The sequence below is a fragment of the Aphelocoma coerulescens genome, chromosome 10, assembly GCF_041296385.1.
Source record: "Aphelocoma coerulescens isolate FSJ_1873_10779 chromosome 10, UR_Acoe_1.0, whole genome shotgun sequence".
NCBI lineage: Eukaryota > Metazoa > Chordata > Aves > Passeriformes > Corvidae > Aphelocoma > Aphelocoma coerulescens.
The window spans coordinates 16,820,075-16,846,075 of record NC_091024.1 but is presented as its reverse complement, the minus strand read 5'-3'; the positions used below and the strand labels follow the sequence as shown (position 1 = coordinate 16,846,075).

The window sequence follows — 26,001 nt, the reverse complement described above, 5'->3', positions numbered from 1 at the left end:
TGCCTTGAAATCTGTGGTTCAGTTGAACTGACGGGTAATTGCTGCACAAAACCTCCAGAGAAATCAGGCTTCGGGGAAGAAAGGGACACCTAGCCATGCTCACCTGCCCAATGGTTACAATTCTGAGACAATAAAAGATATTCTTAAGAATTCCAGAGATGGAACTAGCTGCAAAGAGGGCCAGTGTAAAAACAACCAAGACCTTGGCAATTTGGAGGGTTGTCACCACAATGGAGCCAAATGCACCCTCACAAAAACACAGTAGCTTTCTTCAAGGTCATGGAGTGGTTTATAGCTCTCCCAGAGAGTTCTGTGCCCTCTACTTGAAGCCAAGTTTCTCTGAGGTTTTCATCTTCAAGTTGCAAAGGAGGTTTTTTTCCCTTTAACTTTCATTTCCAGCAGCAATTGCTCCACAATAGCTTTCCAATTCCCCCTACCAGGCACTCCTTTGAAACAACCAAGTTTCAAGACATTTTCCAAGGCATCTCTCATTCTCCACAGGGATTTACAAGCACTCCCAGCTTTCCCGCTGGTCCAAAAAACAAGCAGTTGTTTCTGTCACGTGGTCCATTTTCACTACTTTCATGAATGCATTCACCCCTCTGAGGACTAGAGTAAGCTGTCAGCCTTTAAAAGTGACAATTACAGCAGAGACGCCAAGGCCCTAAACTATCATTTGAAGACACCATATGTGCAACCACGGAATTCTCCCTACTGCACAATACAGCTGAACGCTAGAAGTGACACCAGTAAAAACTTAGGAAGTTACATTGTACCTCCGTGTCTTCCTCTGTGGCTGCAAAAGCCCTGCTTTAATCCACTTGTCCAGAACAAACTTCCACTGTAATTCCAGGGCTTTATTTCACAGAAGGCATTGTACACAGCAATATGAGCTTGAGAATGAGAAGACATTGTCAACAAGCAAAGCACGTTTCAGCCACATGGTCAAATTCCAGCTGTGACCTTATTCCAATACACTGCAGTGGGGTGATATGAGCTAACACAATACTTGAATTTAGCCCTGAGGAAAAAAATCCGTGTTTCTGTGATTATGAACTATGAAATCTAAATTTTCAAATGTCCCTGCTCCAAATTAAATATGCACAGAGTTTCTGGAAAGGCAAAAGCTCCTGCAAAGTGGAGGAGCCTACAGTCAATGAAGCAAAGCTCACTGATTCTTTCCTAGCATTCTCAAAGAGAAAACACAGTACTTTCAAACAATATGAACAACCAGTAAGCAAAAGAAGCAACTGATTTACATCAGGCTCTCTATATGGAGAAGTTTCCAAATCTGACACCTGTTTACTACTTGCAGTTGTCCTCAGTCAGTGAAATCTAGTTTTTAAAATGTTCTAAGCAATATTTTAACTGTTTATCTTCATCATTTCTAGCCTACCTGGTAAACAACCTTGACTACAAACAGCTTTATTCAAAATTATTTACTTATTGAGTGGAAGATCAAAACCAACTTACACGTGTCATAAGAGGAAGCTGGCATCCTATTCCCTTCCTATTTGCTGCTTCACAGAGCTGACATCATTTCTCATGTCTGCCCACAATTTCTTATAGACATCTGTAACTTGACTAGAACTATCTAGAAAGAGGCCCGACAGCCAAGTCCCTTTTTGGAACATTAGTTTGCAACCAACATATCTGAGAGCATCTGCAATGCAGAAAAATCCAATCAAGTGCAGAGCTTGCTGTCCCACCACTGAAGGTCATTTATGCTCCCAATGTGCTGCCACAGGCTTCATCTGTAAAACAGTTTGCAAAGCTGACTCTTTCTGGCTGTGTCTCTCCTCACTACTTGTAACATGCTCAGTCAGGAGAATCCTACATGAAAACTGTTATGGTTTAAAAACTGAGCAAAATCCAGCTATGTTAGGTAATTTTCTTACCTCTGGAATGCAACAATAGTTCAACTGCAGAAAGTTAATAGTTAAAACTTCAACAAAGAACAGAGGCCAAACACCAGTGTCTTTCATTTCAGCATTTATGTACTATAAAATGCATGAAATTCAGTTGCAACCACTCAGGCTTCTTATGTCATTATTTCTACTCTGTGCCACATTTCTTATGACAAGACAAAATTTAACTGCTTCAATAGCATGTAAAATTTCATGCAATAATTATACAGAAATCTTCACCAACCATGCATTTCTCCCTTAACAGTCTATTAACACATTCCACTATGGATGCTTCAGTATAATTTCAACCATTTCTGCCATCAAATGGAATAAGTTGTTTTTTCATCTTGTGTGTCTAATGACATTACATGACAATTATGACAGCCTACAACTTACACTCTGACACTTTGTTACTTAAGCAAATCCATAGTCCCCACAAACTAAACATTACCATTTAGCCTAAATTGATTTCCTTCACATTAACTTCATCATACCAGCTCTTATACCCCTAACAGTACCTCAGAAAAATGTACAAATAAATTCAAATTAAATTACACTACCACACGAAAAATAACTGTTTACATGGCATGGTTATTAAAAAATATCAAAGCCCTCCTTATTTTCAAAAACTGGATTCTGAATGCTGGACTCCTGGCCTCTGCTGTAAGGATATATTTAGCTGCTAATATATTGCTGTCATCTCAAATTACACTATTTAAGTCTAAAAGGCAATGCATGTGTTCAAGAGAACCGTTAAGAGTAAACATGAAAGTCTCAATGGAAAGTTCCTGTGGACTAGGTTAAGCCTTATAGAGATAAAGAATCAGGCATTACAAGGGAGAATTTAGACATCTTGTTTGTCACACTTTTTAGCCTTCAAAGGTGCCTGTACTTATTCCTCAGTTGAAGATGGGAAGAGAATATTTTCTCTCCCTATTAGTGGAGAAGACCCTTTCCCCATCAGATTGAGACATAAATAGGGCCACCACACTCTCAATAAGGCCCAGATCACAGCTAAGCCCTGTGGTTTCCAAGCCCTTTACCCTTGAAAGGGCAACCAACCACACAAACCACAAAAGGAAGAGGACCAGAACTGAGTATTTCATTTGTATAGCCAAGCTATGAAATCCTTCACGGCCTTTTACAGGTGCTCGACAGCTTGAGATTGCTTCAGCTGCCTCTGTTCTCTGGATATGGAGAGGAATAACAGTGCCCTTTCCAAAGCAAATATACAGCCTTTAAAAGGACCAGCAATGACTGCGCAACCTGAAGACCAGGGGATAGAAAACAGCAGGCTGAAGGGGAAGATAAAGAGAAGGGTTTGGCAGCAATTCCTCCTTCCATATAATGCTTATGAAAAACTGTCTGTGGCATTCACATTTGATAAGAAGCTTGAGACGCACAGCCGCAGGAAGCTGAACACCTGGGAAACCACCATTTGTGGCTCTCCAAAACAATTGCCTTATGCAAGTCAATCCACTGCAGAACTACAGCTTTTGCTGCCTTATCACCAGAGCCCCTGTCCAGTTCTTTAGTATTAGAGAAAAGTCACCCATTTGCTGACCCATGCACAGAGCTCAGATTTTCATTTAAAAACTGCAACTTCACTTGGATACAATGGGAAGAAATACAGCCCCTCACTTACACCTAAATGAATGTTAGCAGTATTAAGCAGATCCTATGTTTAACTCCTAGCCGAAAAACTGACCTCAATAACATGCATTACACCTTTAATTACTACCAACTCTAAGTAACAATTGAAAAAATTACAATGGATATAGGAAATAATTTACAATATTTGAAAATGGAAAAGAGAAAAAAATTACTTCAAGTAACAAAAAATGACAGTTGTCATATTAAGGAAGCTTGACCTTTCTGATGTTGTTCCCTTAGGAGACTTCTGCAGCAAGCAGGCAAAAAGCCAAGTCAGGAAATTCAGGCTGCAAAAAAGAGAAAGCTGACAGCATGCAGGTGATGAACAAATTAAGTGTACTAAACATGGAAGCAAAAGTGGACACTGAAGACAACAGCCAGGACCACATCAGTTGCAGTGGTTTGTAGAAAAAGAGGTTGCAGAGGCAGCTGCAACATTAAAAGAATTAAAGTATCAAATGAAGACTTGAGACACCCCAGCAACTCTCCTTCCAGTTAACTCAAGTTTATCTCAAACAAAATTCTTGTTCAAAGATGATCCAAGTATGGACTTCAGCAGTTAAAGAATTTTACAGCAGAGTAACAACAACTGCAATGAAGATGCAGGGTTTGTTTTGGTTTTTTTTTCCTCTGCATAAATGGAAAGATGGCTGAACTCCTGTTAAACTAAACGGAAGCTGACAATAACGAGATCAAGATTCAGATATAACTTGACAGTGACAAATCTGTACTGACAAGTTTGCAGACACCTTTCTTTTAACCACATTCCCTGGAGGAAGAGAGAGTCTGAGTAAAATCCCCAGATGGTTTGAAAGAGTCAAAATGAACAGTTAAAAACCAAGGGGCCGCCTCTCATCAAATGTAAACAGAGTAAATGTAAATCCTACTGAGTTTTCTATCTGGTGAAGACTGAATTGGATCCCTCAGTGCTTCTAATAAGGAAGAAAAGCTGCAGATACTTATTTCTTCCTACTTTTCCTCATTCAGCTCAACCACTGACAGTCAAGCACTAGTGCTGCACCTTCAGTCCAACAGATTTTTACAGTTTCAATTTCACACACTGTACATCACCACTAACATTATAACATTAGTTATCCTGAAAGTAGTCTAAGTGTAACATCAAAGCTCAAAGTATCAAAGTAATAGAAACACTGGGAGAAGTGCTACAGTCAGTGAAATTTGATTATAGAATTTTTACACAATCAATGTAAAATTCACTTGTCAGAAATCATATATATTGGGTTTCCATGGCATACATACATACATCTTTGATTTTTTTTTATTTACTTCCTTGACCACCTTCTAAATGAGCATGTGTTACCCTGCTGACACCACTCACATGAACTTCAAATCATTTGACCCAGTTGAAGACAACAGCAGCATAATTTGAAGCACTTTACTTCACAGAAGAAACACTTAAATGCCTAAGAGAGTACCGTAGCCTGTACTGCCATTTCCCATGGAATCCATATATAATTTGAGTTAACTTGCTCTGATCTCCTGCTGAAGTTCTAAGATGCCTTTATCCTATCCCATGGATGGAGACATGTGCTAACAGCCATGCAATAGAAACCCTGAAGACAGGGCACATGGCACACAGAACAAGGAAATGTGTGGCCATGAGGAAGTTATAGCAAGCTCTTCACTGTGTTCTGTATTGAAGGATATTTCCCAGAGAAACTCAGTTTAGAGTAGTGACCATTTGCTTCTCTCCAACCTGTAATTCAACAGGCTTTGGGGCCTATTGCTCCACAGATTTTTTGGTCCCACACTCCAAGTGAGTCACAACATCATCACTGTATCACCCATTCACCTTTCCCTAGCAAACCAACACTTCTTTTAGTGTTGTCATCTAGAAGAGATCTCCTCAGTTCCCAAGCAAAAGTAGGACAGAAGGAACTTTGTTTCAGATATTCTGGCAAGAGTATTGAAGAAGGGGCAGTCAATAACTAACTCATGTAAACACAAGTTAACTATTGGGAGACAGCAAATGTAGTTCAGACAGAAGATGTTAATTACAAAGCCTGAGAAGCCGAATTCACCCTAATCTTGTCAAGATAGAGGGGACAAGGATCATCTCAGAGATTGCTGAATCATCCCTCAAAGGACTACGCATGCCCAGGGAGAAAGGTGAAAAAGTTCACTGCGAGGATGACTACTGGCCTTCATCAGAAAGACCCCCGAGGAAGAGGAGAGGCCTTCCTCAGTGTGACCACCAGGACACACAGCGCATGTGTGGCCCATATGCTAATGACTTCCGAGAAATAATTTGTTTAACCACACCTGTCCCAAGGAATGTGATGAATATTCATAATTTAACCCTTAATACTGTGTTGTAGAGAGCACCAGGTGTGTGTGTTTGGAGGAGCGATCCCCACACACCCGGCGCACCGAATAAAGCAAATACCCGCTTCTCTGACTCTGTCTCTGAAGTGTCTCCTGGCACGATTCATCTGGCACCCCGAGATGGGACCCTCTCTGCCCGGCTGCTGGATCCAGGGGTAAGCAGACCTCCCAGTCGCGACCCTGAATTTTCAGGGGGAGCTCAGCTGTCCTTTGGCTCACAGCGGGGGCAGACAAGGACCATCCGCACCAAATTAAGGTATTTGCTATTCCTTTTAAACACAAAATACCTGCAGGTCCAGGGTTCGAGTCCCTGAGGGTGGGTTGAAAGTCCCGAGGAAGACTGGGTCTCCCAAAATTAGTCCTGGGCAAGAGGAAAAGTACTTTTAAGGGGTTGGACCCCCCCGGGGTTGGACCCCACTGCAAAAGGTACCTTTAAGGGGTTGGACCCCGCTGTTATGCGATATTGTACGGCTATTTGTGTACGGCTATTTGCGTTTTGTCTGTTGCTATTGTGCTGCTGTGTGAGTGAGAGTGGATGAGACGTGCTGTCAAAGTGCGAAGCGAGTGAGGGGCTCTATCTGCGGTTCCGTACCCCGGCGACCGGCTTGGCCAGAGAAAAGCGAAGCGTTTGGCAAAGAGTGAATGAGGATAAATCATATAAACCGTTGGTTTGGAATTCAACCTTACTGCCCAAGGGAGGGCGGATTTTAGAGGAGAAAAGATTTTAGCTATTGAATTGAAAACATCCAGACCCCCAACGCCTTTCTAATGTAGCTCCATCTGATTTCCCTTTTGAAATCCTGTGTTTAGTGTATGAAAACAGTTATGAAGCTTGTAATTCTGTGCATGTATTAATTGTGAGAGAAAGTGGTATTGTACTTGTACTAGATGGAGTGGGTGGTGTCCAAGCTGCCAGAGGAGAGAGCTTGGTATCAGACTAGAAAGAGCAAGAATAAAAAAATGAAAGTGCAGATAATGTTAGAGTAAGGGGAGAGTGGCAGAGAATAGTGAGAAATTTGAGAGAAACTGGTTAGAAAAGTACAGCAAGTGTATGTGTATGTAAGAAGAGATGAGGAAAAGGCAAAAGCGATGGCAAAGGTGATGGCAGAAGTTGTAAGAATTGCGGATGTGATTAACAGGTTTGGGTGTGCAGAGCTGTAAGGCTCCTGTTATGTGGTGCTTGTGCAGAGCTGAAAGGCTCCTGTTTGGAGGGGACCCGTGCCCCTGTGCCTTTCGTGTTTTGTTGTGAAAAGCCAGAATTGGCAGGTTTCAGACCTGAGGCGAATCCGGAGCTCCTATCTTGTGGGGAACCCCGCCACCAGTCTGTGGTTTATTGTGGAAAACTAGAATTGGCAAATTCTAATCCTGCAGCCAATTCTGCAGCTGCAGCCTTGTGGAGATAGTGTTGTCCCTGTGCAGGCCCAGGTATTTGTCATGCAGCCTCGTCTGCGGGGGCTGTAAAGAAACCTATGGAGAAAATGTTTTGCTATCCTTCCGTGGTTAATTTGTTAGTCACCTCTCTACTCCTGGGGTGGACTTGGTTAAAAAAAAAAAAAAAAAAAAAAAAAAAAAGTGTTTTAGGCAGTAGCATTGCTTGCTGCCGAACTTGATCTTGTCCAAAGGGAAAATCACTAGAACAAAGGGAGCAAACTGATAAGGCAAACTGCTCCAGGGCGAAAAGCAGAAGCCTACCAAAACCCTGAAGAAAAAAAAAAAAAAAAAAAAAGGCAATCCAAATGCCTGATTCACAGACTGCAACTCTTGCAAAACTTTCAAAAGCAGTCTCACTCCCTCCACTGAAGAATCAATTGGAAGAAACCCCACCAAAAACCTGTGGGAGACAATAAAAGTGGTGCAACAAGCACTTCATAGAATAAATACTAAAACTCCACTTGAATAAGTTAATGCAATTAAACTCTTGTTTCACTCAGACATATTTTTCTTTTTTTTTTGGGAGGGGGGAAGTTTGTTTCTTTTCCTAGGAATGTCAAATGTCCCGACATCAAAGCTAAAGAAAGCAGTTTGAGAGCCAGGAAACTGCAAGCAGCAAAATCACACCTAAATGTGATAACCATTGCTTCACTGTCACTTTGTGTTAGCCCCAAAAAGTTTCACTATTTTTTAATAATCAGTCCAGTGGGCCAAATTTTCACTTTCCTTTTATAGGAATCTACCAACACATGATATGGAGCTGTGTGAAAACCAATGAAATGTAAAATGTCACCATAATTGCTCTCATTGTCAGTTGGTTAATGTTTGTAATTTGTTTGTGTTTTCATTACAAGTGACTTGGTGAGAGATCAAATAGAAGTTAACGCATTCTACATATTCTTGAGTTTAATTTTTGTCTAACTTGTTTTGTCTTTTTACTGAAAAATAGTGTGGTTAAAGTCTTATAGATGTATAATTTGTCTCAACCAATATTATCCTGAGAGTTGGTATAAGAATTTATACATATTTGAAATCCTACAAATGTGAACTAACCTTCCTGGTTCTGCCTCAGAAGGCTTCAAAATTATTATAATCTAGCTAAATTTTTGCATTTTCTAATTAGTGAATTAAAGAATCTTGACAAAACACAAGCAAATGCCACATGAGAAATGATTGAATCCCCCTTCCTAAACCAAGAGGGATACAGAAAAGCCTTCTACCAGCTCTCAAACTAAAGTGCTGTTCAATCTCAAGCCATATGTCTTAAGAGGATGTTTTCACTTTCCCTCACCCCTCCTATTTATAGCACATTCTGCAATCTCAGTTGTAGGTGCAGAATGGGATGAAAAAAACAAAACAAAACAAAACAAAAAACAAAAAAAACCTAGGTTTGAAAGAGAATTCATTTCATTTTTAATCCCACCAAAATAAAGCCACAGTTTGTAGTTTGTGTCAAGATTAAATGACAAGAGTGCTATAATCTGTCTCCTGGAAAACAGAGCATAGCCCTAATGTAAAGATATGTTTGCATGAGAACATTTTGTATGAAAATGTTTTGTGTGTTAGTTTTGTATCATAAAAACTAATCCTTCCTAATGTATAGAATTATACAGCAGAGTAAGAATATTATTATAACGAAAACTGTATAAAGAAGCTACAACCAAAGAAGCCTCCTGAAGATACCTGACTAAGACTTTAAAGTGTAAGTTAAACCACTAAGATTAGATAAAGGAAAGAGAAATACCCATAGATAGCAAAATAACAAATCAAGTGATCCCATTAGTAGGAGATGTTGAAATTCCAGAGATCAAAACAGGCTCCCCCAGTGATTATTGAACTACTGGAAGGGGCACAACCAGTGTCAAACAATATACACTAAGGCATGAAACATGAGTAAGAATAAACCCAATAATTACTACATTTATTAATCAGAGGTTGTTGAGAGAGTGTAGACCTTCCTGCAATACCCCAATTCTACCAGTACAGAAGCCAAATGAAAGTTATTGATTAGTTCAGGACCTAAGGACATTTTACTCACAAAATTACAAAGTGACTGAGTGTGGTTTTCAGTTTTAGATTTAAAAGATGCTCTCTTTTGTCTGCCATTAGCTGAAAGCAGTCAGGAAATTTTTGCCTTTGAATGGGAAAACCCCAGAACAGGGAGAAAAAGTCAGCTCACATGGACTGTATTGCCACAAAGATTCAAAAATAGCCCCATGATATTTGGAGGTCAATTAGCCAAGGAACTGGAAGCCTGGACACCGCCACTTGGAGAAGGTACGCTTCTGCAGTACATCGATGATCTACTGATAGCAACAAAGACCCGTGAAGACTGCAAGAACTGGACTGTAAGTCTTTTAAATTTTCTGGGACTAAGTGGATATAGAGTCTCCCCTAAAAAGGCTCAGCTAGTCCTGCAGAAAGTTACATATCTGGGGTATGAACTGGCAGGAGGGGAGAGAGCCTTGGGAGACAACAGGAAAGAGGCAATTTGTCAAATGCCCAGGCCACCTTTATACCAACTCCTAAAAGAGACTGGGGGAACTCACCTATGCTGGACACCAGAAACTAATAATGCATTTGTAACTCTGAAACGTGAGTTGATGCAAGCTCCAGCACTGGGCATACTGGATGTCACTAAACCTTTTCTGTTGTTCTCACATGAGAGACAAGGACTGGCGCTGGGACTTTTGGCACAGAAACTGGGACCATACAAAAGGCTAGTGGCTTATTTCTCCAAGCAGCTGGATGTGGTCAGCCAAGGATGGCCCCCCGCCTGCGTGCAGTGGCAGCTGTGATCCTGAACATAGAAGAAGCTCGCAAGTTCACACTGGGCCAGCAGATAACTGTTTTTGTCTCTCACACAGTGTCAGCAGTGCTCACACAGAAAGGAAATCGCTGGTTAACCCCATCTCGCTTTCTCAAATACCAGGCTGTCCTAGCAGAATTGGAGGATGTGAGTATCCAAGTAACTAACATTTTAAACCCAGCAGCTTACCTCCAGGGCAAGGCTGCTGAGGAGCCTGTAGAGCATGACTGCATTGAAACCATGGAGGCAGTTTACTCCGGCCGCCCAGACCTAAAGGACTCTCCGCTAGAAAATGCAGACAGCTGGTTCACTGATGGGAGTGGTTATGTCAGGAATGGTAAGCGGCTCACTGGGTATGCAGTTACAACCACGGACTCGTCATTGAGGCAAAACTGTTACCTGTGGGGACATCAGCTCAAAAGGCTGAAATAATAGCCCTAACTGGAGCCTTGGTGTTGGCCAAAGGAAAACCTCTCAACATTTGGACTGATTCAAGGCATGCTTTTGGGGTGGTACACACTCCCGGGGCTATCTAGAAAGAAAGAGGTTTATCAACCTCACAGAAGAAAGAAATCAAGCACACTACTGAAATCATGCAGTTACTGGAAGCAGTGGTAAAACCTTCAAAAGTGGCTATAATGCATTGTAGGGGACACTCCCAGGGTAACACTATCCCTGAACTGAGAAATGCTATGGCAGACAAAACAGCAAAGGCAGTGGCCAGTAGAGTTCAGATCCAAGCCCTAACTCTAATTATGATTTAAATTAGATACAAAAAAAAAAACAAAAACCAAAATTATTAGCACAGATGAGTGGGCTAAGATAAAAATGTCTCATAGTCATATCCAGAAAACTGTTAAAATTATTTATCCAAAGTGAACATTGCATCAAATCACTTTAGATGACACTTCTTGAAGGCTTAAAGAGGTATGAGACAAACTTACATCATGGTTACCCAACTTATCCTGGCTTAAACAATTGTTTGTAATAGCTATTTGTGTTATTGCATTCTTACTTATTGTTTGTAGTAGTAGTTACTGTTGTATGATATTATGTACTTGAAATCACGATGCTTATGCTCAATATAAACAAGTATAAACTTAGAAATAAGATAGAGAAGGGTTCTTACTTTAAAGACATACAAGATTTGTAAAGAATTACAAATAACCAAAGAAAAGGGGGGATTGAAGAAGGGGCAGTCAATAACTAACTCATGTAAACACAAGTTAACTATTGGGAGACAGCAAATGTTAGTTCAGACAGAAGATGTTAATTACAAAGCCTGAGAAGCCGAATTCACCCTAATCTTGTCAAGATAGAGGGGACAAGGATCATCTCAGAGATTGCTGAATCATCCCTCAAAGGACTACGCATGCCCAGGGAGAAAGGTGAAAAAGTTCACTGCGAGGATGACTACTGGCCTTCATCAGAAAGACCCCCGAGGAAGAGGAGAGGCCTTCCTCAGTGTGACCACCAGGACACACAGCGCATGTGTGGCCCATATGCTAATGACTTCCGAGAAATAATTTGTTTAACCACACCTGTCCCAAGGAATGTGATGAATATTCATAATTTAACCCTTAATACTGTGTTGTAGAGAGCACCAGGTGTGTGTGTTTGGAGGAGCGATCCCCACACACCCGGCGCACCGAATAAAGCAAATACCCGCTTCTCTGACTCTGTCTCTGAAGTGTCTCCTGGCCCGGTTGCGGCACGATTCAGTATCACAGAAGAAAGACAAACAGGATGCCAGTGTACATCCCAGGGATGAATGCACCTTCTGGAACTAGCCCCTCTTGGGTCCAGATATGCAATTAAAATTCAGTCTGGTATTTTATAACCCACCTCAAAATGAGAGATATCTGATCACTTAGTGAAAGTGAAATAATTCAACTAAACTCATCACAGAACACCTGCACACATAATTGCTTAACAGGAGACTTTCTTTGTTTTGCATAATTCCTTATTAAACTGCATACTGGACTTTTGAGGTCGTAGCATTTTTAAATCCCAACTGCAAAACCAAATTAAGATTCCAAATAAACAAAACCAACCTATTGCTCAATTTACACTGAGCTTTCCTGCAAGAACTTTGTAAAAGTATATACTAGCTTGTTTACCCAGACAGGGAAAGCATTTTTTGATCACCAACAACGTCCATAGCTACAATGCAGAGTCTGTTCTAGGTTTAGCATTTTCTAAAAGTTTCCCAAGACCTTTTAAGGATCTGATCACAGCAGCTGTTTATAAAGGTCCCACCCATCAAAGAACAGTTGCAGAAATATGGAAAAAATCCTAAGCTACAGAGCAAGTTTCCACAGCTTTTGCCCTCTTGAGCTGCTGCCTCACACACAAAGCAACACATCACTGACCTTGCAGAAGGCTGAGAACCCAGTTCTGGGACAGCAATCAAAGCTGTAGGTGACAAAGGGGGCAAAATAGCTCCTGCTCCAGAGCTCTTTTACACATGGCAAAGTTTGTTCTGCAAGCTAAAAGGGAATATGCATAAGGCACTCCCATTTCTTGAAAATCTTTGAAGTCCTGAGTACTAAAACTCCACTAATATGTTCTTTATCTTACATTTTTTCAGGTAGAAGCTTTTTTTTTATGTTGAGCACCTCAACTCAAGAAAGAACAACTTTAACTCTGTTCCTATCTCTTACCTAAATAAGATCTTTCTTTAAAGGATCCTTGATGAAAGGACTGCAAATCATAAATGTGTGTAATTCCTTTCAACTATTTCAAATATCAGTCAATGTCCACCTGAATACTGCAAGCTGTTCTAAGTTTCCTTCTATTAGCTGCGTTTCTAATTCCTATACACCTCAAATTCCAGGAAAAGAACTATATTGTAATGATAATATAAGCACTGACAATATAAAACCGGATTTTTCACTCTATATTATATATCATGATTTGGTACTATAGTCCCAGCATACTTGCTGGCTCCTCAGACTTTTGGATTCTATTATTTTATTGCCCCTAAAATGTTTGAGCTTTCCTTCTGTCTCCCCTTAGTTGTTAAATGCATCTTGTCCATTTATTTAACTTGGTCAAAGCAGATATTTTTAAGCTTAATATTTCTTTATACATTTTCAAAAGATAACTAACTTCTCCTACATTGATATATGAAGATAACAGCTTCTGACACATCCTGAAATTAACTGGACAGAACTACTTATCTATTTATTTGAAGTATGTAAAGCACATACAAGGAAAAAATATTTGGTAGAATGGAATACTTAAACTTCAATTCTCTTAGCCTGTTTCCTGAAAGGTAGGAAAGAGTGTTTCTCTATAAGCCAGATCTCAGAAAACATCAGAAAATTCTTCAGATATAACAGAGTTGATGGATAAAATATGCCCGGATTACCAAGTATCACTTAAGTTCAACATAATTTTCCAAGTCTCATAAAATGGATTGTTTTCCTTTAAGAACAATGCACAAAAAATCTAAGGGAGAAAAAGCAGAGAGATAGGCAACTCTGAAGTAACAGAGTTAACAGGAATAGGAATAAGACTTCTGCTAAAATGTGAACAGGTGCAAAAGGCCCTCCTACTTTCTAGAAGGTTCAGAGAATGTGAACCAGTGTGCAAAGAGTTTAGTTAAAATGCACACCACTTTATACATGATTTAACTGTAACTTTTTTAAAACTAAAACAAGAATAATGCCTTAGCTGTAACTTCAGGACAAATATTTCAAGGCCTATTCCAAGGGGTCTTTCCCTACTGCCAGAAAAGGCAAAGGAACACCCCTTTAGCTTTACAGTCAGCACCATCTTCTTACAAGCTTTACATTTCCTCAAATATGAACTGACACAACTTTGTAAAACTCATAGTATTGAAGTCTTCTTTATTATGCTGTTTAAACTGGCTCTGCATCTTAGACTACGTTATTTTGTGAGCAGTTCTTTCTTACAAAAAGAACCTTTAGAATCATCTTTGAACTATGGGCCCCATCAGCACAAAAATATTAAACCAAAAGTTGCACATTTTGCAGTCATACCATCCAGTCACCAACCCTATTTGCAACAAACTGTGCTTGGCAGCAGGACACAAATACATAACCTGAGGCTATAGTAGGTTTTTGAAGAAGCTAACAACAACATACTGGCAAACTTCCTGGAACTCAATCTGAACAGAAGTCAAGGACACTTGTGCAACAATGTGGGGTTGGTGACACAGCACCAGCCTTACCTATAACAAAGAATGTTTTGGTTGCAACTTCAGTGTTGCCTAAGATCAGCCCTGGCAAGCCAAAAAGCCAAATAAGTTGGGAAGCTCTGCCTGAACAGTAACTTTATTGTTGGACTAACAGTGTAGTGGAGATTGGCTACTTTTGGGTATGTCAGGCTGAACATTTCCCCCTCTGTAGGAGAGGCCATTTTATTACTCTTTCCTCCTCCTTAAAAGCTAGCATATAATTAAGCCTATTTAAATAAATTAACCTAGGAGCTTTTAAGAGTTATTCTACATACATACACAGTGAGATAAGGAAAGAAAACAAAGCAAGTACAAGAGGTTTTTTTTCTTCAATGTTTTCAAATCTGGAATGGAAGAGGCAAAACTTCTTTGCAATAGCTGTGTGAGCATTGATGTATGTACGTACAAGCAGCCCAAATATGAGATAAGTATCAGCAGGGCAGTAAGCAGCTGATGCAATCTTCAGGAGTGGAAAGTCCAGATAAGTCTGAGTGTTTGCACTTCAAAATCAAGTCAGTATCAAACTCAAGTTAGTATTCAGACAATTAAATACAACTGATACTGAGAATCAATTGTATTGACAGAAGAAAGTCATGCAAGTGAAGACAGGAATGGCAGTGGGAGAAGAAAATGAATTTTATTTACACTTGAATGTTCTTGTACCCAAAAATGGCCTCAAACAGAACACTGGGGAAGCTAAGTTACCATGCCACTCTTCATTAAAAAAGAAAAAAAAAACCAAAACAAATCAAAAAGTCAAAATGCTTGTCACATGATGACGAAACCTTCATTTTCAGAGCAAGATAACTGATGAAGACATCAATAGATTCTCTCAAAGGGAGATGTGCAGTTTCCCATCACATTTGAATCACATTTTGACTGAAGTGTTTCCATGTTTCTGCCTCCTCTCATAGTAAATTGAGGCGATGATAAAATAATCTAGTATTTCCCATTTCTGAACTATGACAGTTTGAAATGCTGGCAACAAAACCAGTTTTATTTCAGGTGTTTCTCTAGAACCCAGTTATTGCAGCATGACAGATGTTTGGAATACTATGCAGTGTATATTACAGCACTCTCAGTAAGGAGAGCCTAATGAATGGCTCCAAAAAACCCCCAAACTTTTTTCTTTTTCATTGTTTTTGCTGTAACGCTTATTTCAGTAACCATTCTCTTCATTTTCCGTTCCTCTGCAGATTATACCATTTCCTCCAGAGTAGTTGTTCAAGTATGATATTCCTAGTCTTACCCACAACTTTGCAACAGCAAAACAAAGCACAAAGCAGCAAAGGCACCCAAAGGCTGCTGATTAGGGACCCAGTCTCAGTGGTCTGAAATAAGAGGTGGAGTGATATTCAGCTGTTCCTCACAGAAAACACACATTGGTGATTACAAGTTTGCAAGTGCCTAAACCAGAAAGGCCTTTTAGCACACCTGCTAAAGCTCCAGCTATAGAGGTGGCCAAGAGGAGAACCAGAAAAGAAAAAGGCAACAGAACTCACTAAGCATAAGATCAGCAAGGAAATCAAGTCAGCTGCTACAGCTACTGTGCTTCAGTTCCTGAAGCCAGCTCAGACATCTGGGCAGAAATAACAGTCTCTCAACAAAAATGCCACCTAACAAGACACTCCCTGTGCATTTAGAAAGAATGCTGCTCGGATGACAAGACTTGTTTCCAAACTAAGCAACTGTAAAAAAATATACTACAACATAAATCTTTCTATGTATTTACCATGTACCAGTATACAACCAACATGTGAATAATTCACATGCCAAGAACACTGAGATGAGGTGAAACAACACATATACATGCTGTCCTGTCAAAGACAAAAGCTCCTCGTAGCAAACTGCAGACTGTCAAATTAAATCTGATCATACTCAGTTATTCTGAATGCTTTATTGTGTTCCTCCTCCTGCTGATATAATTTTGTAGGTTATGCAGTCACATATTTTCCCTAAGATGTTAAGACTCTAAAGAAGATAGATACATTAAGAGAATTTTCTGCTCTTTTTTACATTTAATACTTTAAGGGATGCAGATGTAAAATACAGCTCTAAGACAGCAGTGCCTAAGCTCTGATTACTGATCAGCTGCATATACTAACCACTAAAGGCTAAATATAAAATAAATGCTGGCACTGGCCACTTGTTTTGCCAGGTTTCTTAAAGCACACACAATATTACTCTGACTGGTGCTACCTGGCTTTGAGGTATGTAAAGCATAAAATGCCAGTAAAATATTCCCCCATACCCTTGTACTTACTGGTTCCTTCCTGCCAATCTGGGGATCTCTGAATAATGGAACAGGTCTACAGGACAGTCCAGCAGCAAGCAAGACTTCAATGTTAATTCACATCAGAGTACTGTTGTGGGGAAACACGTAATGAGAAAAACACTTTAAATACTTTACCTAAGCTAAGAGGTTCATGAAAGAAACAGCACGTTATGACACTGCTTTTCAAAATAACACACACACCGAGCTCAGTAACAGAAAAACCCGAACAATTTGACTTGTGGCAGCAAAGCAACCACATTTCAGTCCCTCAGAGCAAAGTTAATAACAAACCAGGGCAGCTCAAATTGCAGAACTGAGCTGGAATGACCTGACAGCAGCAACTGCTGTCCAAACAGACATGAGCTATGGCAAACCTGCAGCATTTGATCAATGCTTCCAAGAAAGTTCATATTAGAGATGTGTGGAGAAGAACATAACACTTGATAGATAATCTTAAGATTTGCAGTGTCACTATTTCTATCACCCAACACTTGTTTGTAGACAAGGTATCTCAATTTTCAAGATATCTGTGATAAAACACCACAGCCAATTAGTGACATTTCAAGCAGTGACTTTTCTAATTGTTTGTGAATCCACTTTCTCTTTAAATGCCAAAGTCATTCATCCTCACTGACATCTATAAACCTGAAGGCCACAGTCTCATGCTGTCAAAAACTACAGTAGTTTTGCCAAATCATAACAGAGTACCTTTAAGAAATGCCAAGTTTTACGTATGTCAAAAAATCCCATATTTTATTCTCATGCAACTCATCAATTCAGCATTGACATATTTGGGCTAAACATCACACAGCAAACTAAGCAAAGAAATTACACTAGAGCCAGTAAAGGAATAAACATTGCAATAAAAAAAAAAAAAGATTTTTGGTCTACATGAGTGTTAGAACATTGGTGCTAAAATGTTAATTTGAGAAGAAATGCACCTGCTACAGCTACAGTGCTTCTTCATGGACTTCATCTCCCTTTCAAATCATTAAAATTCACACTATGAAAGTATAACAAATCTTTCTTATTTAATACTAGCCCTTGAAACTTTCAACATGCTCACAAAGTTAAAAGAATTACAATGTTTAAACAGAACTTAGCAGCTGCTGATGGTGTTATCCAGTGACGCAAACACAAAAGCAACCCTACATATGCATGCAGATACAGAAAATACACAGAATAGCCTCTACCCCTGACTGGTTTCATTACTCCCAACCTCAGTAATGAACATGCCACTACAATATGTTGTTAGAGGTTCCAAGCATTAATTTACAAGTGCTTAACTTTTCACAAAAAATAATTACCTAGGAAATGAAGTCATTTGTTGGTCTTGAAACTACAGCAGCCGTCACTGCCATTACTTTAGCACTGTTGCTCTTCTAGGCAATAGAGCTGCACATTTCAAAAGACATCAGATATTCCCTGCATGAGCACCTGCCCTCCTGCCTTTCAAATGCAGAGGGGAATAAAAATTCCCTGTTCTACACCTACTGAGGGTAACACACAAAACATAAAGTAATGTAAAATATTAGCTTTTTTCCCTTTGATTTGAAGAAAATTAAGTGTATCAATAGCTTTCCTTCAGTTTTAAGGCTCAGTAGAAAGAAGTATTTCATAAACACATACAAGTTATTTTAAGTGATTTAATCTCAAGAGTTTACAGATATGGGCAATGCTAATTTTATTTAAGAAAACTGAACTGAACCATGCCAGAAATAATTGGGGATTCAAAACACACCTACACTGTAACCTATTCTTAGGTAACTGTCTTACCTAAAGTCCTTACTGGAATGATCCTGTGCCTGCTGTCACCAGCAACCTCACTTTATTTAAGTACTGCTGTCAGAGATATTCGTGAAATAGTACCTCAAACATCAAATGCCAGGTTGCATTCTGAGTTCTCAGCACTGTAACAGTAAGACTTCAGCAATCCACTGGATGGGAGCTTTGGAGAACACAACACAGCCAGCACTGCTGTAGCATTGGGTGAATTCATTGCACTCTTGAGGAATTTTCACAAGATTAGCTGTTCCCAAAATGGGAAACTACAATCTCTGTATTGTTAAGATACAGAATGCAGTATTATGCTACAAAATTCCACAAAGAATACTCAGAGATGCCTTCTCCTGTGTATATAGTGCCCATTGCAGACCAGGGAACAGTAAGGACTTGTAGTCAATCTTCAGTCCAATATCAGCAGCTGGCTGTAAACAGTGCAGAATTATGATTCTTTTCTATGACATCTGGGTTGAATTAAAAGATGCTTTAGTTTGTGCATGTCGAAGTCCTTGCAGTGTTGAGTAAAAACTACTGCTCAGACCCAGCTTTCAAATGGTTATGTAGTCAGAGCAAGAATACATTGCCAAGGTATTGAATATCAATAAGCTGGTCACTCAAAAATCATTAGAGCCATCTCAGATGGAGAACACAAAACTGATTTCATTTCCATGTAGTTCAGCTAGTTAATCACATTTCATACATCTTCCCAGACTGATATTTATATAGATATTTTGGTCTTTTGCTGCTTCCTTCAAAAACAAAAATATAAGAGATAGCTGATAGTGGTTACTTCTAAATTGGATGCTCTAAATTACCCCAAAATTATTCTTCTCTCAAGAGATAGTTAATGTTCTGTCAAGAGAATGATACTTTACTAATGGGCACACATTCCACAATCATCTTTAGTTTTATACATGATGAAATATACAATTTATGCATGGTCCATGTAAACGATGGCCTTGGCTGCAACGGAATAGCTCTGCAAAGGGAAGCAGAGGAAGTTGAGCAGCTTCCTTCAAGTACTGAAGACCACTGCTGAGCACCAAAAAAACCCACAACTGTAGCTGTTTCTTAATCTCAACAAATGAAAAGTACAATCACCACTTGTAACCTACTTGTGTCAATCCCAGGGAAACTGAACCAGACAAATCTGGTTTTAGTTTGTCTGACATAAGCAAAAGGATGGAAAAGGATTGACATGAGCCTATGACAGATGATGTTTCACGAGGTAATACTACCTTCTCCCACAGTTTTGTTGTCTTGTTTTGGGAAATGACATAAAACTACTACTTATGTCAAATCAGTTTCACTAGCACTTGAAGTCAAAGGCCAAGCCTGCCTTGATTCTCCCTTCATAACTAGGTTATAGGGATGTACAAAATAATGGTATATCACTGATTCTGCCCTGCCATCCACCTAACAGATACAGAGCTTTTTACTCTGCATTGTTGGAGTTACATTTTCATACAATCCACCAGAAACCTTTGAATTAGGAATCCTGCTGTCCAGTGGCACTATTTGCAAGATCAAGTACTAATCTTATGATCACATTTTAAATGATCAAATGCTTCCTCCCAACACATTCACACTTACTGAATTGCAAAGTTGAAGATATAAACAGTATGGCTTGAAGGTGAGGTGTAAACTGGACACCAGTACCAACATACATTTTGCCAAAGTTGTATTTTAATAAGATAACTGATCAGCTAGTGAGACACACAATATATGTAATTAAATGGTTGAGAACAGTTAGCACTTCTAATATTAAATTAGGGTGTATTTTTATTAATGCTTTATATAACAGATTTTTAAAAATATGTTTAAATGTGATCTTAAAGAAAGAACACACATCAAAACATGACTAAGTTATTTTGCCATTTATTTCAAGTGCTTCACTTCCCTAACAGTACAAGAACCATAGCCCTCTAAGAGAAAGCCATATGAATAAAGAAAAAGAGTTGCCCTTTCAAGCTGTCATATACACAAGATTTCTTTTCTTCAAATTTCAGGCACAGTAGTGCTTCACCATTAACAGCTTCTCATGATTCAACAGAGCCCAAAGGAATGCACAAGGCACAAAAAACAGCACATGGACACTGTTTCCATACATTGTGGCACCTCTAACTCCACTAACTGAAAAAAAAAAAAAAAAAAAAAAAAAAAAAAAAAAAGACTCATACCATAGTGACTTTACCTGCTCATGACCTTAAGTATATAGTTTCTGGATTGCAAGTACATTTGTTGCAGCATGCTGAGGGCTGGAAGTCACAGTGCACTCAATGTAAGACATGGCTTTAACCAAAATAGAAAGCCATGAATGGGGCTTGGCAGCAGGGGAATCCCCTTCCTTTTTACTGCTATTTATAACTGAAGGCAAGTAAGGTCATTTCCAATTTAACAGCCAGTTCTTACAGCAACTTTTTCTGCAGGGAAGGGAAAAAAATGAAAGGTACAAGTATTCCAAACACAATATTCTTAGGCTTCATATGCCAGAAAGACACACTGACCATTTCTATAACACAAATTAATAAAAGTCAACATTGGTGCTCTGTGTATAACTTCTATTTTAATGCCACATGCAGTGAACTTGGAAGTACCTGGCACTGAAATAAGGAATAAACAAGGAAAACTAACACTAGCTTTTCCACAGCTTTTCAGCTGAAAGAAAGAATAGATTTTGTATTGGTTGAGCTCCTTTGACAATTTGGTTTGGCTGCAAGTCTGCTCCATCAAGCAGACTTCACTCCTCAGAAACAACTTCTGTCAAAAGGAATTTCTACCTTATAGCTCAACCCAAAAGAAGCACGCAGATTGATATACATCATTACTTGCTTTCACACAACAAAAGTATCAAAGCCACAGTTGATTAAAACTTCTGTCCCACTGTTAGGCAGAATCTCTCCTAACACTCTCTAATTCGTTTAAATTTAAAATAATGAACATAAGAATGCTTTCAATTTTGAAGGTTAAGGAGAAGAACACTGGAAGTCAACTAAGTCTTCTGTTAATACAGTGCCCAAATATTTTTCTGCCCCATCTCCATCAAACTACAGTCTGCCCCAACTCCATCATACTACAGTCCACTTAGGCTACTAATTTCAGGAAAAACTGAAGCATGGTCAGCAGTGTAGTTAATCCCATCAGGAAGCTCATTTGTAGATGTTTCTGCACACAAGAGACTGTAAAACAGTTTTTTGCACTGTTGGATGGGTCACAAATTCATCACAACCACAACAATCAGTGAAGAGCTCTACATTCTCTTTGATCACCTGAAGCAGAAAACAGTCTTTGGAACCATCTTTGCCAGAGCACTTAATACAGAAAACGGATGAGAATTCTGTTCTTGAAATTTGGTACCAAAAGTTTCACTCCTGATGAGAAGCTGTCAAACTGTTACTAACAGCAAATCAATATAACTTTCCTTGAAATGAAACAAAAGGGTTTCCACAGCAAAATACACATTAAATTATATTAACTGGTGATGAGATTCTCTTTAAAACATAGCTCAAAAGTAGAACCCATATTAAGGGACTAGGAAGTGTGACACTAGTTAAATTAACATCCTCTTTGTGGAGTTAACATGCCCCAAGTCTTTCAAAAACTGTATTTGAGAAAAAGAAGACAAGTCCCCCAACATCAGCACCTCCAGCTTGCCAGCATTTCCCATGTGCACGACCACACATCGCATGTCACACCCAGAGCAAGGACAGATTCCTCACTTGTTTGCAAACAACTGCTGCATGTCTGAATCCCACCCCTTAATGTGCTGTGACAGCAGTATTTACACAAGATTCAATAAATATCAATCCATGAATAAGATCCCTATTCTCCCACACAACAGACAATCTGAGAGGAAAACAGTATTAATGACAATTGGTCAATATGGATGATGTGCTTTGTGATGCTGGAATAACTTGGTAATGAGCATTCCTTGCAAGAGTTGGACTCAGATATTTGTTGCTGAACACTTAAAAACAAGGGTTCTCTTTAGTGTTAGTAGCAGGCAACTGGAAAAGATGTTCCCTATTGAGAGCAGCTGAGGAGGAACCAAAGGAAAGCAAGTGTCTGTCCTGTAATCTGACAACCTTCAAACAAAGAACTGTTTCTTACAGAGGGCAAGTGGTAGCTCGACACAGGAAATTATTTTTATGGTATTCATCCCGTGTTGAAACACAAACCTTGCTAGAGAGACACATTTTTTCCAAAGTCTTAATTTTAATAAAATAGGATTATCTCTTTACAAAATAAAAAGATGGGATACTAATTCTAGCATTGTGTAGAACAATGAGGGTTTGCTATGCAGGCAGGCACTCACCTTCCAAGGAATGACCCCTTTATTGTCACAGGCTGTACACCAATATGCAGCTAGCAAGTATTTCAGTAATGCTTACCACAGGAGCAGTTTGGGGAAAAAAACGCCCAAAAAGCTGTAGGGTTGGGGAGGGTGGGGGGGAGGGGAGGTGTGAGGCAGCACAAATTTAAGAACCAAATCCAATACCAAGACTGAAGAAGCTTAGTTTTAAGTTTTAGGATAAAGAGTAACAGAATATAACTGAGAATGGATCCATTTTTACTTTAAGAATACATAATACTTACAGCACATCAAAACGGGCTGCTCACATTACAGGTGCAAATGGCTGAGCAAAATCTTTCCACTTTCTCTATCTGGCCATTACAAACAAACAAGTAACTTAAAATCATACACTTAACAGTTCATCGTAGTTTTAATTTTAACCAGATTTACAACTTATAAAATCCTAAATAAGGTATAAGTAGAGAGCAAGCCACAATCTAGAAACTTATTCACAAGTTCTTCAAGCCAAAGTGTTGTCAATACTTAGGAAGCTGGAATAAAGTTACATGTCACTGCAAGATGGGGTCAGTTATAACACTGAATACAAAAAGAGAAATATATCCCTGGGGAACTGGAACATTTTTAACTTTTCCTGAATTGCTGCTAGTCTTTTGGCTTTTATTTTTAATAATGCAACAATTTGAATAGATTAGGCTTTCTTCTGTGAAAAAATATATACCTTTGCAAATTAAGAAAAGACTTTTCACAATATTAATACTGGTGTGCACAATCCAATCCCTGAGTTTCTCAAGTATCAGAACACAGCAATTCAGATTTGTTATTTCCATCATGCTCAGTGAGTATATGAAACATTATTGGAGAATGGCATGAGAAAGAAAGGGTAGAGGGCTGCAAATTTAATAAAGCTTTGAACTCAAGCTGTAGGTCAGAATATGCCTTCAAAGTCAGTATTTCAAATTAGATTTTCAAATCCAAACCTGACATTTCAGGAACTCAGTTTGCTGCGACACACGAAGTTACTTTCCCCTTGCCCATCGAGGTTTCTGCCTTTACCTTTGACAGAACAATTACATGCCTGTAATGCTTCTGAGAAGGGTAAAATCCCAATAGTTCAGCCAAGCCTGCATATGCAATACAAGGAAAAAACTGTTCCCTCAGGCGCTCTCTGTAAATTGCACTGTTTGTGGCTGAAGTGGAGGCCTACTGCTGTAACACGCATACCCACAGCCCATATGGCTACCCAGCTCTGACAGCCAAAAGCCACAGAGGGGCTCCATGTCATGGGAAAGTATCAGATGACAGGAAAACATTGCCTTCAACTATCAAAACCATTTTTCTCCAAAAGAGAATGCAGAAGCAAAAAATAGATGCCAGTAATTTATTGATACTGGGTATGTAACACCATCATTCTGTGTAAGAGAATGCTACAAAAATAGTTCAGATTTCAATTCAATGTCTAGACACTTTGTCAGCTGAAGCACAAAGACTGGTCCTTGTCTCCAACTCACACTAACTATGCTAAAGCACTCAAAATCAACACCACGTACTCCTGGGTCTCTTTATTTATCCTTGCAAAGTCAAACAAACAATCTTGAAGTTATATTATTTCCACTCTTCAAAATAAATGTATATTTATTCTTTCTGACCATCAGCACTAGATAAGTGAATTTATTTTGATGTGACAGTTGAATTATAATAAGTAACCAGCTGCCAAAGCCACAGGCTGTATTGATACTCATTTAGACAGATGTGACACATCATATATGTGCTCATTTTACTGACACACTCCCTCAGAGCTGTTCCTTCTCATCCTCAGATTTCATTAGTGCTTTAATGACTTTGACTCATGCCTGTGTATAACTAACTGGAAATTTGTGTTCAATAGATTAGAAGATATCAAGTATATGCAACAGAAAGCACAATTTCACCATCTCATTAATAACTTACACTGTCTTCAAGTGTAGAGTAACTATCATACAGCAAGGTTATTCTTTTGACACCTTATGAAGGCAGCCCAGAGTACTATTTATAAGATTCTTTTGAAGTAATTTGTAAAGTGTAATTCATCTCTGTAAACCTCCTCAAAGGTTTCCTATTGTTTTTTTATTTGAATACTACCACAGTGTCTTTCTCTTGTAATTACAAACCTGGGGTTTATGTTCTATATTGTATATAGCTTTCTATACTGCCTGAAGAAACACTTTTTGCCATTTTAAGCCTAAACCCACAGGGCCTAGGAGTAACCTAGTCCTTAGTTTCCAGGATCCCATGGTCACCATGGAGACCTAATCTATTACTAGCTCAATTTTGCATTTCCAGCTTGGATGTCTGTTAACAGCACCTTAGAAAACAAAGTCACATAGGTATCTCAGCAGGACAAGAATCTGGAACAACAGCTCAGAAAATGAAATCACCTGGTTCAATATGAGAAGTTATTCAACACTAACACACAACTCAAAGAGATGTAGAAGTGGGTAAACCTCTTCCTGCCTACGGACTGCTTTGTGTAGGACTAAATCTAAGTTCCCTATGTATTTGGAATGATTGAACAGCAGACACTAAAGCAGGACAGAGTGTGCATGGGAAAAGGAGAGCACATGTGAGAAAATAAGCTTTTTTTTTTTCCAGTTCAAGGATTTCAAAGCTGAGTTATTGGGAAGTACCTTTTCTCAACTACCTGATAAGCACTGTCTTTTGCCTACATTATTTTCTCTCAAATACTCTACACTGCTCCTTTGTTCAGTTGCAGGAAACACCTATTGTAAGACTTGCCACCAAATAAGCCAAGAACAGACATTTAGAAACCACCAGTATAAACAAACTGAAATTAGGTTGCAGCACCCTGCAGACTTAATGCCATAGAATTTCAGAACAGTTAAACATACCAAGTTATTTCCTCCAGCTCAAAGAATCAAACTCTTCTAAAATAAATACTTGCTTCAAGGGCTTTAGCTCCTTATTCATTCCACTAGGAAGATACAGCACTCTATTATTCATTTGCAGTATAACACCTATGTTAAAGAACCTTGAGCACACTCAGTCCTTATTACCTTTCAGTGAGATACCAGCCACTGGCCACTGCGTGTGGAACAGGTTATTTAAAGTCTTGCATGATAGAGAAGTATTGTTTGACAAAGCACATAGCAAACAGATGCTGAAACTGCACAAGGTCTTCTCTAAATCCCCTCTTTAGTTACTGTTAGTCAGGATTTCTGTCTTCCACATATCACTAGAGCTTTTTTGCTGAACACAGCTTCCTTGTTATCAACTACTTGCACT

The 26,001-nt window shown here is 39.1% G+C and overlaps 1 protein-coding gene across 7 annotated transcripts in view; it reads right to left on the bottom strand.

Moving 5' to 3' along the window:
• TLN2 (talin 2) overlaps nucleotides 1–26,001 on the bottom strand; it is a 159,430-nt gene that overhangs the window by 121,847 nt on the left and 11,582 nt on the right. Inside the window, exons 1-2 of one of the 7 annotated variants that reach the window (XM_069025516.1) lie at nucleotides 16,827–16,882; nucleotides 16,614–16,713 (exon numbers count right to left, since the gene is read on the bottom strand). The exons of the other annotated variants lie outside the window; for them this stretch is intronic. The gene's annotated coding sequence lies outside the window, so the exon portion shown is untranslated. Of the gene's footprint in view, nucleotides 1–16,613; nucleotides 16,714–16,826; nucleotides 16,883–26,001 lie in introns of those variants that run through there. 7 annotated transcript variants of the gene reach the window in all.